The 13,799-nt window shown below is 47.1% G+C and overlaps 1 protein-coding gene across 1 annotated transcript in view; it reads right to left on the reverse strand.

Annotated features, from left to right (window-relative positions):
- Window positions 1-13,650, reverse strand: part of JSRP1 (junctional sarcoplasmic reticulum protein 1) — a 41,318-nt gene extending 27,668 nt beyond the window's left edge. The window contains exon 1 of the mRNA XM_074528528.1: window positions 13,561-13,650. The gene's annotated coding sequence lies outside the window, so the exon portion shown is untranslated. The remainder of the gene's footprint in view (window positions 1-13,560) is intronic.
- Between the last annotated feature and the right edge of the window lie 149 nt (window positions 13,651-13,799).

The following is a 13,799-nucleotide window of genomic DNA, read 5'->3' on the forward strand; positions in this document are numbered from 1 at the left end:
CAGGGATGCTGTGGGATCCACCCCGCAGGGATCAGGTTTAAGTTCAGCCCAAGCCTGGGTTTAGCAGTGCTGGCTCTGTGCATTTCACTAAAGCCTGACCTGCTGGCTCCCATTGCTTCCTGTCACATCCCGTTCCTCCAAGGATTCCTGGTGGTATTTTCCTCCCTAAAGAGGCCAAGAAAGCTGAGGATGGGCTGAGAGTGATGATCCTGGGGCCAGGGGAGGCTGTGGTGAAGCCAAACCAACATGGAAATGTTCAGGGGAATGAGGAGCTGAGAGCTGGGAAATGAAAGTGCTGTAGGACCAAAGAGCAGGGAAGCAGCAGAGCAACACCAAAATCTGACAGGATTTACTCACTGGAAAATCCAACAGGGAAATTCTGACCCCAAACCAGACAAATATTTATAAGGGAATCAGAAAGGGGATAAATGAAAGTGCTGTAGGACAAATGAGCAGGGAAGCAGCAGGAAGGCAGAGCACCACCAAAACTTGACAGGATTTACTCACCAGACAACCCAACAGGGAAATTACGACCCAAAACCAGACAAATATTTATAAGGGAATCAGAAAGGGGCTAAATACCCCAGAAAATGATTTCACAATGAAATTTCAGCTCCTGTCCAGTTTATTTTCAGGGCTCACAGCCATTCCCAGTCTTCCACAACCTCTGAGGAGGGAGATTTTCAGCTCACCACCTGATGTAGCTGGCAAAAATCACCCTGAGCAGGAAATCAAACTAAAGTAGGTCACAGCTCCAAGCCTGAGCAGGAATTTCAAGGGTCTTTACCTTCCTTATGCCACCTCTTTATCTTTCAGCACCTTAAGAAATCTGCTGCTCTCATTTAGAGCTCAGCTCTGCTGGGAGTGGGGTTTGCTCATCCAAAGAGGAGTCAGGGTGTCTGTGTGTCCACACATGGGAATAAACAGAAATTCTGACCCAAAACCAGACAAACATTCATAAGGGAAATCAGCAAGGGGTTAAACACCCCAGAAAACAGATTTCACTACAAAATCTCAGCTCCTGTCCAGTTTATTTCCAGTGCTCACAGCCATTCCCAGTCTACCACACACCTCTGAGGAGGGAGATTTTCAGCTCACCACCTGATGTAGCTGGCAAAAGTCACCATGAGCAGGAAATCAAACTAAATTAGGTCACAGCTCCAAGCCTGAGCAGGAATTTCAAGGGTCTTTACCTTCCTTATGCCACCTCTTCCAGCACCTTAAGAAATCTGCTGCTCTCATTTAGAGCTCAGCTCTGCTGGGAGTGGGGTGTGCCCACCCAAAGAGGATAATAAATATAAAATAAATATATTATATTGCAGGGTGTCTGTGTGTGCAGGACACATGGGAATGAAGAGCTCCTTGAATTCTGGTTCCTCTGGAAACACCAGGACAGGCAGTGAAACACTGCACTGCTCATCTCTCTCTTGGAGCAATGAACCCTTCAAAGCTCAGCTTCTCCCACAGTTAATGACCAACAGGAGGCAGGGGAAGTTAATCTGTATCTAGAACAGCTTCATAAATAAAACTGGAACATTCTGGCACTGAATTAAAGCTGCTTTCATTTTAAAGCCTCCACTCCCGAGCGTGGTGGCAGCCTGGGGGCTCCTTTGATGGCAGTGCCAGTCCCTTAGGGAGCACCAAGTCTTTGGATTTTGGTTTGTCACCTCCAGAGCAGGTTTGTCACTTGGGGAGATGCCAAGGCCTGCCCAGACCCTCTTCCAGAGGGGATTTTTGCCTGTGGAGCTCTGGGGTGGGCAGGCTGCAGCAGGGAGGGCTGGCGCTCACCAGAGCTGTCACCTCTCCCCTGGAGAGCCTGGAAATCAGGAGTATTTTTTTAAAAAAAAGCTGTAAACAAGGGAAGCTGCTCAGCTGGGCAGGCTCCAGCCCTGCTCTCACTGCAGGGATTGCTGACAATCCCAGCACACAGAGCCCTGAGTAAATATTGGTTCAGACACGGATGCAGAGAGCACGAGGCCGCCTGCAGCTCAACAAACAGCCTGGCCAAAGCAGCTTTCCCCAGGCTGCACCTTCCTGTCCCTCCTGCAGCTCAAAACCAGCCTGGCAAAACCAAAGCTGGACCTTCCTGTTCCTCTGGAGCTCAAAAACCAACCTGGCAAAACCAAAGTTGGACCTTCCTGTTCCTCTGGAGCTCAAAAAGCAGCCTGGCAAAAGAAACTTATTACCAAATTGGATCTTCCTGTCCCTCCTGCAGTCAGAAACCAACCTGGCAAAACCAAAGTTGGACCTTCCTGCTCTTTCTGCAGTCAACAAACAGCCTGGCAAAAAAAACCCTTTTAACCAAAGTTGGACCTTCCTGCTCCTCCTGCAGCTCAAAAATCAGCCTGGCAAAAGAAGAAACTTTTTATCAAAGTTGGACCTTCCTGCTCATCCTGCAGTCAAAAACCAACCTGACAAAAAAACCCTTTTAACCAAAGTTGGACCTTCCTGTCCCTTCTGCAGTCAAAAACCAGCCTGGCAAAAAAAGAAAACTTTGAACCAAAGTTGGACCTTCCTGTTCCTCTGGAGCTCAAAAAACAGCCTGGCAAAACCAAAGTTGGACCTTCCTGTCCTTCCTGTAGCTCAAAAACCAGCCTGGCAAAAGAAATAAAAAAACCTTTTAACCAAAGCTGGACCTTCCTGTTCCACCTGCAGTCAGAAACCAACCTGGCAAAAAAACCCTTTTAACCAAAGTTGGGCCTTCCTGTTCTTTCTGCAACTCAAAGACCAGCCTGGCAAAAAAACGCTTTTATCAAAGTTGGACCTTCCTGCTTTTTCTGCAGTCAAAAACCAGCTTGGCAAAAAAAGAAAACTTTGAACCAAAGTTGGACCTTCCTGCTCCTCTGGAGCTCAAAAAACAACCTGGCAAAACCAATGTTGGACCTTCCTGTCCTTCCTGTAGCTCAAAAACCAGCCTGGCAAAAGAAATAAAAAAACCTTTTAACCAAAGTTGGGCCTTCCTGTTCTTTCTGCAGTCAACAAACAGCCTGGCAAAAAAAACCCTTTTATCAAAGTTGGACCTTCCTGCTCCTCCTGCAGCTCAAAAACCAGCCTGGCAAAACCAAAGTTGGACCTTCCTGTTCCTCCTGCAGCACCCCAAGGGCTGCCCTGGCCTTGAGCACAGGGATTTCTGGCCAGCGACAGAACCCACGTGGATTATCCCCAAAATAAAGCACTGTGGAGCACACAGAGCTGCAAGAAATCCACCTTTGCCCGTTGGTCTCTGGCTCTCAGGGTGAGCTGGTTCCCTCAGCCCCAGCTATCCAAGGGGTGAGTGTGGGATAGAACTGATTCCAGGCAAAATACCCTTCCCTGCCCTGCAGGCCTGCTCATTTTATTTATGGGAAAATATGCTCGTTAATGCTCTTATCACAGGCAGCATCTAATGGTGAGGGGGGGAAAAGTCTCCTTGGAGAATCTCCACGTTAATGAGCTGCTGGGTGAGATGTTCCAGCAGGCACAGCTCCCTCTGAGCTGCTTTTCTGACCCAGCAGCCTCTGCACAGGTCTGAACGCTCATCCTGCTGGCAGCTGTTTGTTTGGATAGCATTTCCACACGAAATGAGGGGTTACAAAAGCAGAGCTGCACTTCCTCATCCCCGAGGCTGCCTGAGCCAAGCACAAGAGGAGCTGGAGCAAAACAAGGCAGGCTGTGCCATTCCCATTCCCCTTCCCAGCATGAGGGGTTGTCCTGCAGGAAAAGCTGGCATGGTGGTGGGTTTTGGAAGGGGGGAATGGAATAAAAATGGAATAAAAAAATAAACTCCTAAATCCACTGTACAGGCTCCAGCAAGCAGGAGAGGGGAAGGAAAATGGAGGAATTCGAGGGAGACTGAAATGCTGATCATGGTGGGATTGGTTGTGAGGAGTGGTGGATTTTGGTAGAGGGGGAATGGAAACAAAAAATAAACTCCTAAATCCACCATACAGGCTCCAGCAAGCGAGGGGAAGGAAAATGTTCACGGAGTAATTTCAGGGAGACTGAAATGCTGATTATGGTGGGATTGATTGTGAGGGGTGGTGGATTTTGGAAGAAGGGAATGAAATAAAAATGGAATAAAATAATAAACTGCTAAATCCACCGTACAGGCTCCAGCAAGCAGGAGAGGGGAAGGAAAATGGAGGAATTCGAGGGAGACTGAAATGCTGATTATGGTGGGATTGATTGTGAGGGGTGCTGGATTTTGGAAGAAGGGAATGGAATAAAAATTGAATAAAAAAATAAACTCCTAAATCCACCATACACAGGCTCCAGCAGGCAAGAGAAGGGAAGGAAAATGCTCATGGAGGAATTTCAGGGAGACTGAAATGCTGATTATGGTGGGATTGATTATGAGGGGTGATGGATTTTGGGAGGAATGAAAACAAAAAATAAACTCCTAAATCCACCATACAGGCTCCAGCAAGTGAGGGGAAGGAAAATGTTCATGGAGTAATTTCAGGGAGGCTGAAATGCTGATTATGATGGGATTGATTATGAGGGGTGCTGGATTTTGGAAGAAGGGAATGGAATAAAAATGGAATAAAAAAATAAACTCCTAAATCCACCGTACAGGCTCCAGCAAGTGAGGGGAAGGAAAATGTTCATGGAGGAATTTCAGGGAGACTGAAATGCTGATAATGGTGTAATGGTGGGATTCATTATGAGGGGTGGTGGGTTTTGGGAGGGGGGATGGAATAAAAAAATAAACTCCTAAATCCACCATACAGGCTCCAGCAAGCAAGAGAGGGGAAGGAAAATGTTCATGGAGTAATTCTAGGGAGACTGAAATGCTGATTATGGTGGGATTGATTATGAGGGGTGATGGATTTTGGGAGGAATGGAAACAAAAAATAAACTCCTAAATCTACCACATACAGGCTCTACCAAGCAAGAGAAGTGAAGGAAAATATTCATGGAGGAATTCTAGGGAGACTGAAATGCTGATTATGGTGGGATTGATTATGAGGGGTGCTGGATTTTGGAAGAAGGGAATGGAATAAAAATTGAATAAAAAAATAAACTCTTAAATCCACCACACACAGGCTGCAGCAAGCAGGAGAGGGGAAGGAAAATTTTCATGGAGGAATTTCAGGGAGACTGAAATGCTGATAATGGTGTAATGGTGGGATTCATTATGAGGGGTGGTGGGTTTTGGGAGTGGGGGGATGGAATAAAAATGGAATAAAAAAAATAAACTCCTAAATCCACCATACAGGCTCCAGCAAGCAGGAGAGGGGAAGGCAAATGGAGGAATTCGAGGGAGACTGAAATGCTGATAATGGTGGGATTGGTTGTGAGGAGTGGTGGATTTTGGTAGAGGGGGAATGGAAACAAAAAATAAACTCCTAAATCCACCATACACAGGCTCTACCAAGCAAGAGAAGGGAAGGAAAATGTTCATGGAGGAATTCTAGGGAGACTGAAATGCTGATTATGATGGGATTGATTATGAGGGGCGGTGGATTTTGGGGGGAATGGAAACAAAAAATAAACTCCTAAATCCACCACATACAGGCTGCAGCAAGCAGGAGAGGGGAAGGAAAATGTTCATGGAGGAATTCTAGGGAGACTGAAATGCTGATTATGGTGGGATTGGTTGTGAGGGGTGGTGGATTTTGGGAGGAATGGAAACAAAAAATAAACTCCTAAATCTACCACATACAGGCTCTACCAAGCAAGAGAAGGGAAGGAAAATATTCATGGAGGAATTCCAGGGAGACTGAAATGCTGATTATGGTGGGATTCATTATGAGGGGTGGTGGGTTTTGGGAGAAGGGAATGGAATAAAAATGGAATAAAAAAATAAACTCTTAAATCCACCACATACAGGCTGCAGCAAGCAGGAGAGGGGAAGGAAAATGTTCATGGAGGAATTCTAGGGAGACTGAAATGCTGATTATGATGGGATTGATTGTGAGGGGCAGTGGATTTTGGGAGGAATGGAAACAAAAAATAAACTCCTAAATCCACCATACAGGCTCCAGCAAGTGAGGGGAAGGAAAATGTTCATGGAGTAATTTCAGGGAGACTGAAATGCTGATAATGGTGTAATGGTGGGATTCATTATGAGGGGTGGTGGATTTTGGAAGAAGGGAATGGAATAAAAATTGAATAAAAAAATAAACTCCTAAATCCACCACACACAGGCTCTACCAAGCAAGAGAAGGGAAGGAAAATGTTCGTGGAGGAATTTCAGGGAGCCTGAAATGCTGATTATGGTGGGATTGATTATGAGGGGTTTGCAAAGGGTTTGCTCAGGACCCCAACACCATTTTCATACAAACAGGAGGGACAGGGCTTCACCCCTTCCCAAATTAACTCCTCTCTGTGACTCCTCAGCAACACAAAGAACTCCAATGTGGGAAATGGATTTGTAGAAAATTCTTAAAATGAAGAAATTTACCCATGAAGGGCAACTTTAGATTATTTGCTTGGTATGACTAAAGCTGACAGGCCAAGAAATGTTTATAATGTATTGTAATTAGGAAATGATTGGCTTCTGATTGTGATGGTGTGAATTATAACATCTGTATTGTCTCGCCCTTCACGTGAGACTAAAAATAGAATAAAAGTTTTTAAAATGCCTCTCAGTTGTCCCATCTCTGAGCAGCTGAGAAAAGGGCATGAAAAATCTCAGAAAACATCAGAAAAATCTCAGAAAAATCTGAAAAAATCTCAGAAAAAATCAGAAAAATCTCAGAAAAAAACAGAAAAATCTCAGAAAAAATCAGAAAAATCTCAGAAAAATATGAAAAAATCTCAGAAAAGGGCACAATCCAACATGCATCACCTCTGGGTAACTCGGGAGAGGGGCTGGAGCTGAGCTGCCTCTGGCCCAGCAGAAACGAAACAGAAAATGGGCCGGGCAGGGGAGGCTGTTGCAACCTCTTTCACTGCATTGCTTTGCAACCACCTCCAAATTCCTCGGGGCCATTTGTTCACAGCTGGCAGCAAGAACCAGAGGAAAATCAATACAGGAATCACATTATCCCTAAAATTGCACACCCATAACATCAAAGTGCCCCAGCACACTTCCCAGAAATCACGAGGTGCCACCCTCTGAGTGTTTCTTGTGGCTCCTGCTCTTGGCCAAGCCCCTTTCCAGCTGATTTCCTGTTCCCACATTATTTTACGTGGGAACTGCTCTGTTTGATCCTGCAGACTCAAAAAGAACAACTCAGCCTTTCCCAGGTGCCCAGGTGATGTTGGAATCCACCCTTAATTCAGATAAATGAGAATTTACAGCATTTTAAACATCTATTACCTCATCTGCATTCAATCCCTTTCCATGCCAGCTGTTTTGAAGTGGAAAAACAGAGATCCAAAGTTTTGTTTTTGTGAGAGCACAGACTTTTTTTTTTTTTTTTTTTTTTTTTGTTGGCCTGATGACTGTTTGCTTCTCGTTCAGTATCTTACAAAGATCTTGGAAAAATAAATTCTTCCCTGTGCTGGTAAACACCTAAAAATCCTGGCTTCATTTGGCAGAGTCTCCTTCCAGCACAAATGGGTCTGACCTTCAACTGAAATCATTCTCACAGGGCTGACAATGAAAATGAGAGTTTTTCCAGCTAGGAAAGGTGCTCTAATTACTTGTCCCACAAAGATCAGAATAGATTCTGACACACTAAAGAGTGATTTAGTGGGGGAGTGTTTAAAATTAGATAACTGGTGCTTAACTGTTACCTGTGAGGAGATGAAGCAGAAGTACCAAGGAAGGAGAGGGGTAGATTTAAAAGCTATTTTTTTATTAAGAATTATAAAATATAGGTCTGATAAGTGTAGAAAAATGACTCTGCAGTGTTTTGGTAATGCCTCACAAGCTTTTGCTGCCCTTTGTCTCCACAGAGAGCTGACCAACAGGAACATTTAAATTATTCCATGACTAAAATCAGCTAAATGAGAGGGTGAAGTCATCACAGACAATGATTTCTATGAAAACATGTCCTGATGACATCTCTGCCTCAGCTTCTGTCCTGTTTTGGTGCTTGGCTGCATCTCCAGACACCTCTCAAAACTGCAAGGATAAGAAGAGTTTTCTTGCAGTGGAATGGAGAGAAAAGGCAATCAGATCCACTTCATTTGAAAGCCTGCTTCAATACATCAACAAATTACTTTTTTGTATAAATAAAATAATTTGTATAATAAAGAAATAAAATTTACTTATTTTATTCCCATTTTTGGGGAGGTACTAAATGGGCAATGCCATGCATGGAGTGCACATGCTTTGGGAGGGAGCTCGTGTTTTTCTCTCGTGTTTTTCTCTCATGTTTTTCTCTCGTGTTTTTCTCTCATGTTTTTCTCTCATGTTCTTCCCTCACCAGCAAATCAGAGCAGGATGGATTCCCCTGATGCTGTTAAATGCCTCAAACATCCATGTCCACCTTCCAGGAGAGCCCTGAGTGTGATGCAGCACAGCACAAAACACACAGGGCTTTCTGCTACTCTGCAAAAAGGATTTTTGTCCCATTCCCCATCCCTGGAGCTTTGCTGCTCCTCTAGAACACAGATGCAGAAAACCAGGCAGAAGCAGCAGTTTTTGCAGCAGTGTGATTTAATCCTGCTTTAATCACCTGAATGACAGAAGGGTTTATCTCTCCTTCTTGGAATAAATGATGTTACAGAGCTGTGGTTTCCACGTGCAGGATTTCAGAACCTTGGGAGCTTTATGGGTGTTTCAGCTCCTGAACATCTTTCTAAGCACTGATCTTGTGTTATCTGATCACAAACACTTGCACACCTGAAAACACAGGGAAGAGGGGAGATCGTTACTTATCCCACACCCATTTCTTGCTCTAATATGCTCACAACAGTTTTTAATCTGGTTTTCTTCTTGTGCTGCCACAAAATCATCTTCCAGACTGTTTCAGAAAGTAAAACCCATAAAATCCTGACAAAGAATCGCTCACTGGTAATTTTAACTATTGTTTGAGATCTCTTTTGTGAAAAGAGGGTAAAAAGTGGGAAGGGAAGGGAAGGGAAGGGAAGGGAAGGGAAGGGAAGGGAAGGGAAGGGAAGGGAAGGGAAGGGAAGGGAAGGAAAGGAAAGGAAAGGAAAGGAAAGGAAAGGAAAGGAAAGGAAAGGAAAGGAAAGGAAAGGAAAGGAAAGGAAAGGAAAGGAAAGGAAAGGAAAGGAAAGGAAAGGAAAGGAAAGGAAAGGAAAGGAAAGGAAAGGAAAGGAAAGGAAAGGAAAGGAAAGGAAAGGAAAGGAAAGGAAAGGAAAGGAAAGGAAAGGAAAGGAAAGGAAAGGAAAGGAAATCTGGGAAAATCAACACCTTGGCTTTCCCCAGTCTGAAACAATTTCAGCTTGGATCTTTAAGAGATCAGTTTGTTGGTGTTTCTGTCCTTTCCTCATTAACTGCTCTGGTTATTGAGTAACTCAGGCTGTACAGGATTCCTTCCCAGGAGGTTCCAGGCAGCCCAGTTGCTGTGACCTGCTTGGGGTAAGAGCACAGAGCAACTGGGACCTGCTGGGGCTCTCTGGAGAGCTCAGAGCTGAGAAGTGACACTGGGACTGGGAGAGTCCTTGGGAATGCAGATGTTGGAGAGGGGAAGGCTGTGGGAGCAGGAATGAGGAGGAATTGGTGTGTTTGAGGACACCTGCACAGGATTTGGGATAAATGTGATGGATGAGATTCGCTGTTTGCAATGGTTGTAAAAATTCAGTGTAATAAAGAAATAATGAAGGATCGAAAACTGTTGGAGAGTGCCCAAAGGAGGGACACAGAGCTGGGGAAGGGCTGAGGAAAAAAGAAATTCAGCAGCAAATCCCAAAGCCAAACAAGACCTGGATGTCCTGGAAATCAGCAGACATGCAGAGAACCAGACCAAGGTGCCCAAGTTGGGCTCTTCCAAGGCAGGAGCATCCCTTGGGATGTGCACAGCAACTGTTCCAGGCATCACAGCAGATCTGGCTCATCTCAGAGCACTGCAGAAAGGGCCTGGGGGTCCTGGTCAGTGCAAGTTGGATCTGAGTCCCTGCTGGGTCCTGGCAGCCCCAAGGGCCACCCTGTGCTGGGGGCACCAGGCCCAGGGAGGGATTGTCCCACTCTGCTCTGCCCTGGGGCAGCCTCAGCTCCAGTGCTGGGGGCACTTTGGGCACCACGGGATCAGAAGGACCCAGAGCTGTTGGAGAGTGCCCAGAGGAGGGACACGGAGCTGGGGAAGGGCTGAGGAGCAGCTGAGGGCGCTTGGCTGGTTCAGCTGCAGCCCAGGAGACTGAGGGGAGGCTCCTCGGGGGCTGCAGCTCCTCCCCAGGGCAGGCACAGGGGCAGGGGCTGAGCTCTGCTCTGGCACAGGGACAGGAGCCCAGCAAGGGCTGCAGCTGTGCCAGGCCTTGGCATGGAGCTCAGGGCAAGGTTCTGCCCCCCAAGGCTGCTGGGCACTGCCCAGGCTGCCCAGGGAATGGTGCCAAGGCTGCCAGAGCTGCAGGAGCTCCCAGGGGTGCTCAGGGTGGGAGTGTTGGGGTGGCTGTGCAGGGACAGGGCTGGATCAATGATCCCTGAGGGTCCCTTCCCACTGAGGACATTCCAGGTTCCATGGGCTGTCTGGTCTCTGAGCCTGTGTGGAGCTGGCTGTGCTGGCAGTGCAGGCAGTGGGGTCGTGTCTGTCACCCCTGGTGTCACCTGAACTCTCAGTGGCTGCTGCTGCCCAGGGTGCCAGAGCTGGACAGGGCTCTGAGCAGCCTGGGCTGGTGCAAGGTGGAACAAGATGGTCCCTAAGGTCTCTCCCAACCCAGACCAGCACTCCCAGGGTGCTCAGGGTGGGGTTCTTGGGGTGGCTGTGCAGGGATGGGGCTGAATTTGATCCCTGTGGGATCCAGCTCAGGATCTTTTGGGATTCTGTGACTCTTCCCTGTGTGCTGGAAGCAGCTGTGCCACAGCAGAGCTGGGCTGCTCACACTGTCAGGGCTCACTGCCCCCTCAATTAGGTAATTCCAGGGGCTGCAATGCCAAACTGGGAATGCAGCTGGAGCAACAACCCTGCTGCAGATTGCTCTGCCCCAGGAAGGGCACTCATGGCAAAAACCAGCTGGGGATGGCAACATCTCCAACTGCCTCAGCCATAATCCCGAAATTGTGACTCAGAGGCTTCTGTGCGAGGATTTCTGAATCAGTGTCCCTGCTAGAGTGGAAGTTGGGCAATCTCAGCAAAACTGCAGCTGGAACTAATCCCCCGTGGTGTTTAACACAAACCCAGCACAGGTTGCTTGGGCTTGTGCAGAGCTCTCCAGGCACTCAGCTGTGAAATGGAGTGATGGACCATGGAGGTGACAGGGATTCAAAGGGCAGAGCTGTTCCCAGTTCTCAGGGAAGAGGAAACAGCTGCAGCGCTGATTCTGCTCACACAGAGCCATTATAAGGAATTACAGCAGGATTACTACAGGAATAATAAATGCCATTATTGGAAATAATGAAATCTATCACCGAGTGCTGATGTGGCCCTGACACCCCCTGACACCTCCAGCCCCCAGCAGGAAAACCTTCCCACCACAACACACAAAGCAGGAATTGCTAAATCCCCTCTGATGTGCTCCGGATATTCCGGAATTGCAGCTCTCCCATTGTTCCAGGCTGGACTCTGGGCAATGCATTCAACAGAAGAGTTTCCCCTCCATAAATCAACACCCTGGAGGCTGAGGTGAGCACAAGCTCTGTTTATGTCATGTTCTGGGAGCTAAGGGCAGATTCCTACAGCAGGAAAAGGACTTTCTCCTCATCCCTTTCACTTTCCAGGACTCTCAGAATTTTTTTTCCCCAGGCTTCTCCTCTGAGCTGCAGACACTGTTCTATTTTTGTTTTTATTTTTGTTTTTATTTTGACTTTTTTTTTATTTGACACTTTGTTCCATCTTGGGTTATCCCAGCAGCTTCAGGACTTAAAAGGTGGGTGGAGATTTACACAATGATCCCTCTGCAAAGTGGAGCTGATCAATCCATTGTGCTCAGAACTCCTGGATGGGAATAATTTCAAGCAAATAAAAATAAGGGAGCAATAAAACACCCTAAGAAGTGGCCAAATGCAGCTCTGGTAGCTGCAGGCAATAAAACAGGTTGTGTTTTGGTGGCCACAGGTGTTGTGGCCCGAGATGATGAAGAAAAAAAGAAATGCAGCCATCTATAAGTTTTTTAATGGAAAACCATGATTTTTTAAAAACCATTACAATGTCTCTTTAGCAGTTTTATTTGGTACTATAAACACCTTTCCCCATTTAACTTACAAGGCACCCCTGCCTGCAAACACCAGCACTTACACCATTCTTTTGAGCTCTTTTTCCATACAAGATAAAATCCATTGCTCTGGATGTGGCTCTGCCTCGGTTTTCAGGCTGAAATTATCAGAAACGGCTCAGCCAAAGACTTGATTCCCAAACCCATGGGAATGATGACCTATTTAGCTTTTTGTGCATCTTTCCTGCTTTAAATTGGATTTTGAGGGCTGACCCTCACCCCCAAGGCATGAAGCTGCTTCCATCAGTCCCATCCAGAAGAGCAGTGGGGGTGTCCTGTTCCCAAATTCCCATCCTTTCCTTGGACTGTTCTTGTTGTGGGGCTGCACAAAGACCCAACACATCCCCAAGCCTCGGATTTCCGAGCTCTTGGTAGGAGATGGAAAGCAGAGGGGATGGCTTGGCTGGGACAGGGATTAGCCCAACTTCTGCTGTGTAAATAAGCAGAATTTACCTGCTTCTTAGTGAAGGCACAACAAAAAAGCCTTTTTTAGCCTAAAAGGTCATCACTGTCAACAATTCCCTACCCCTAGTCGCCAGCTGATCCATTAACCAACTTTTCCCCATCCTTAAGCCCCTATAAAGCCACGATCCAACCATTCCCCATCCCTATTCCCCTATAAATCCATGATCCAACCATACCCCATTCCTATTCCCCTGTAAATCCATGATCCAACCATTCCCCATCCCTATTCCCTTATAATCCACAATCCAACCATTCCCCATCCCTATTCCCCTGTAAATCCATAAACCAACCCTTCCTCTTCCCTATTCCACTATAAATCCATGAATCAACTATTCCCCATCCCTATTCCCCTATTAACCCATAAACCATCCATTCCTTATCCCTTTTCCACTATAAATCCATAAACTCACTGTTACCCATCCCTATTCCCTTGTAAAAGCTTGACCTAACTATTCCCCATCCCTATTCCCTTATAAATCTATAAACCAACTATTTCTCATCCTTATTCCACCCTAAACCCACAAACTAACTACTCCCCATCCCTATTCCCCTATAAATCCATAAACCACAGTGAGGCCAAAGGGAACCAGTCCAAACAAAACCAGCTCACAACTCCAGAACCCGACTTTTCAGGGACCTACCCCACTACTTGTGGTGGGTTTATTATTAATTTTTAATTAAAACTTTCCCTCAGCACCGAGCTCCGTGCGAAGCCCTGAGGGTGCGATGCCCCCGGGGGTCCCACAGGTGATCATGCGGCCGCCCCTCCGCTGCTTCCAGCCCCAGGGCTGCACCCTACGGACGTGCCCGTGTTTTTCCATGACTCTTCACGTCTCTCCCTCCCTGTGCTCTCTCACACCCCGCTCCTCCCCCGGCCCCCCCGGTTACCTCAGCCGGGCGGGGCGCGGGCGCGGGACTCGAACCGGTGGCTCCGAGGGCAGTGAGGGGTTGCGGAGCGCCCGCCGGCCGATGCCCCGCCAGGCTCCGCCCCGCCCGCGGCGCGCGCAGCCAATCACGCGCCGCTACCCCCCGCCCCCCGTGAGGCACCCCCAGCCGATGTCCCGCCTCCCGCGCTCTGCTCAGCCAATAAACAGCGAGATATTTAAATAGACATCTAAACTGCTCAA

Source organism: Zonotrichia albicollis, chromosome 29, assembly GCF_047830755.1.
Source record: "Zonotrichia albicollis isolate bZonAlb1 chromosome 29, bZonAlb1.hap1, whole genome shotgun sequence".
NCBI classification, from domain to species: domain Eukaryota; kingdom Metazoa; phylum Chordata; class Aves; order Passeriformes; family Passerellidae; genus Zonotrichia; species Zonotrichia albicollis.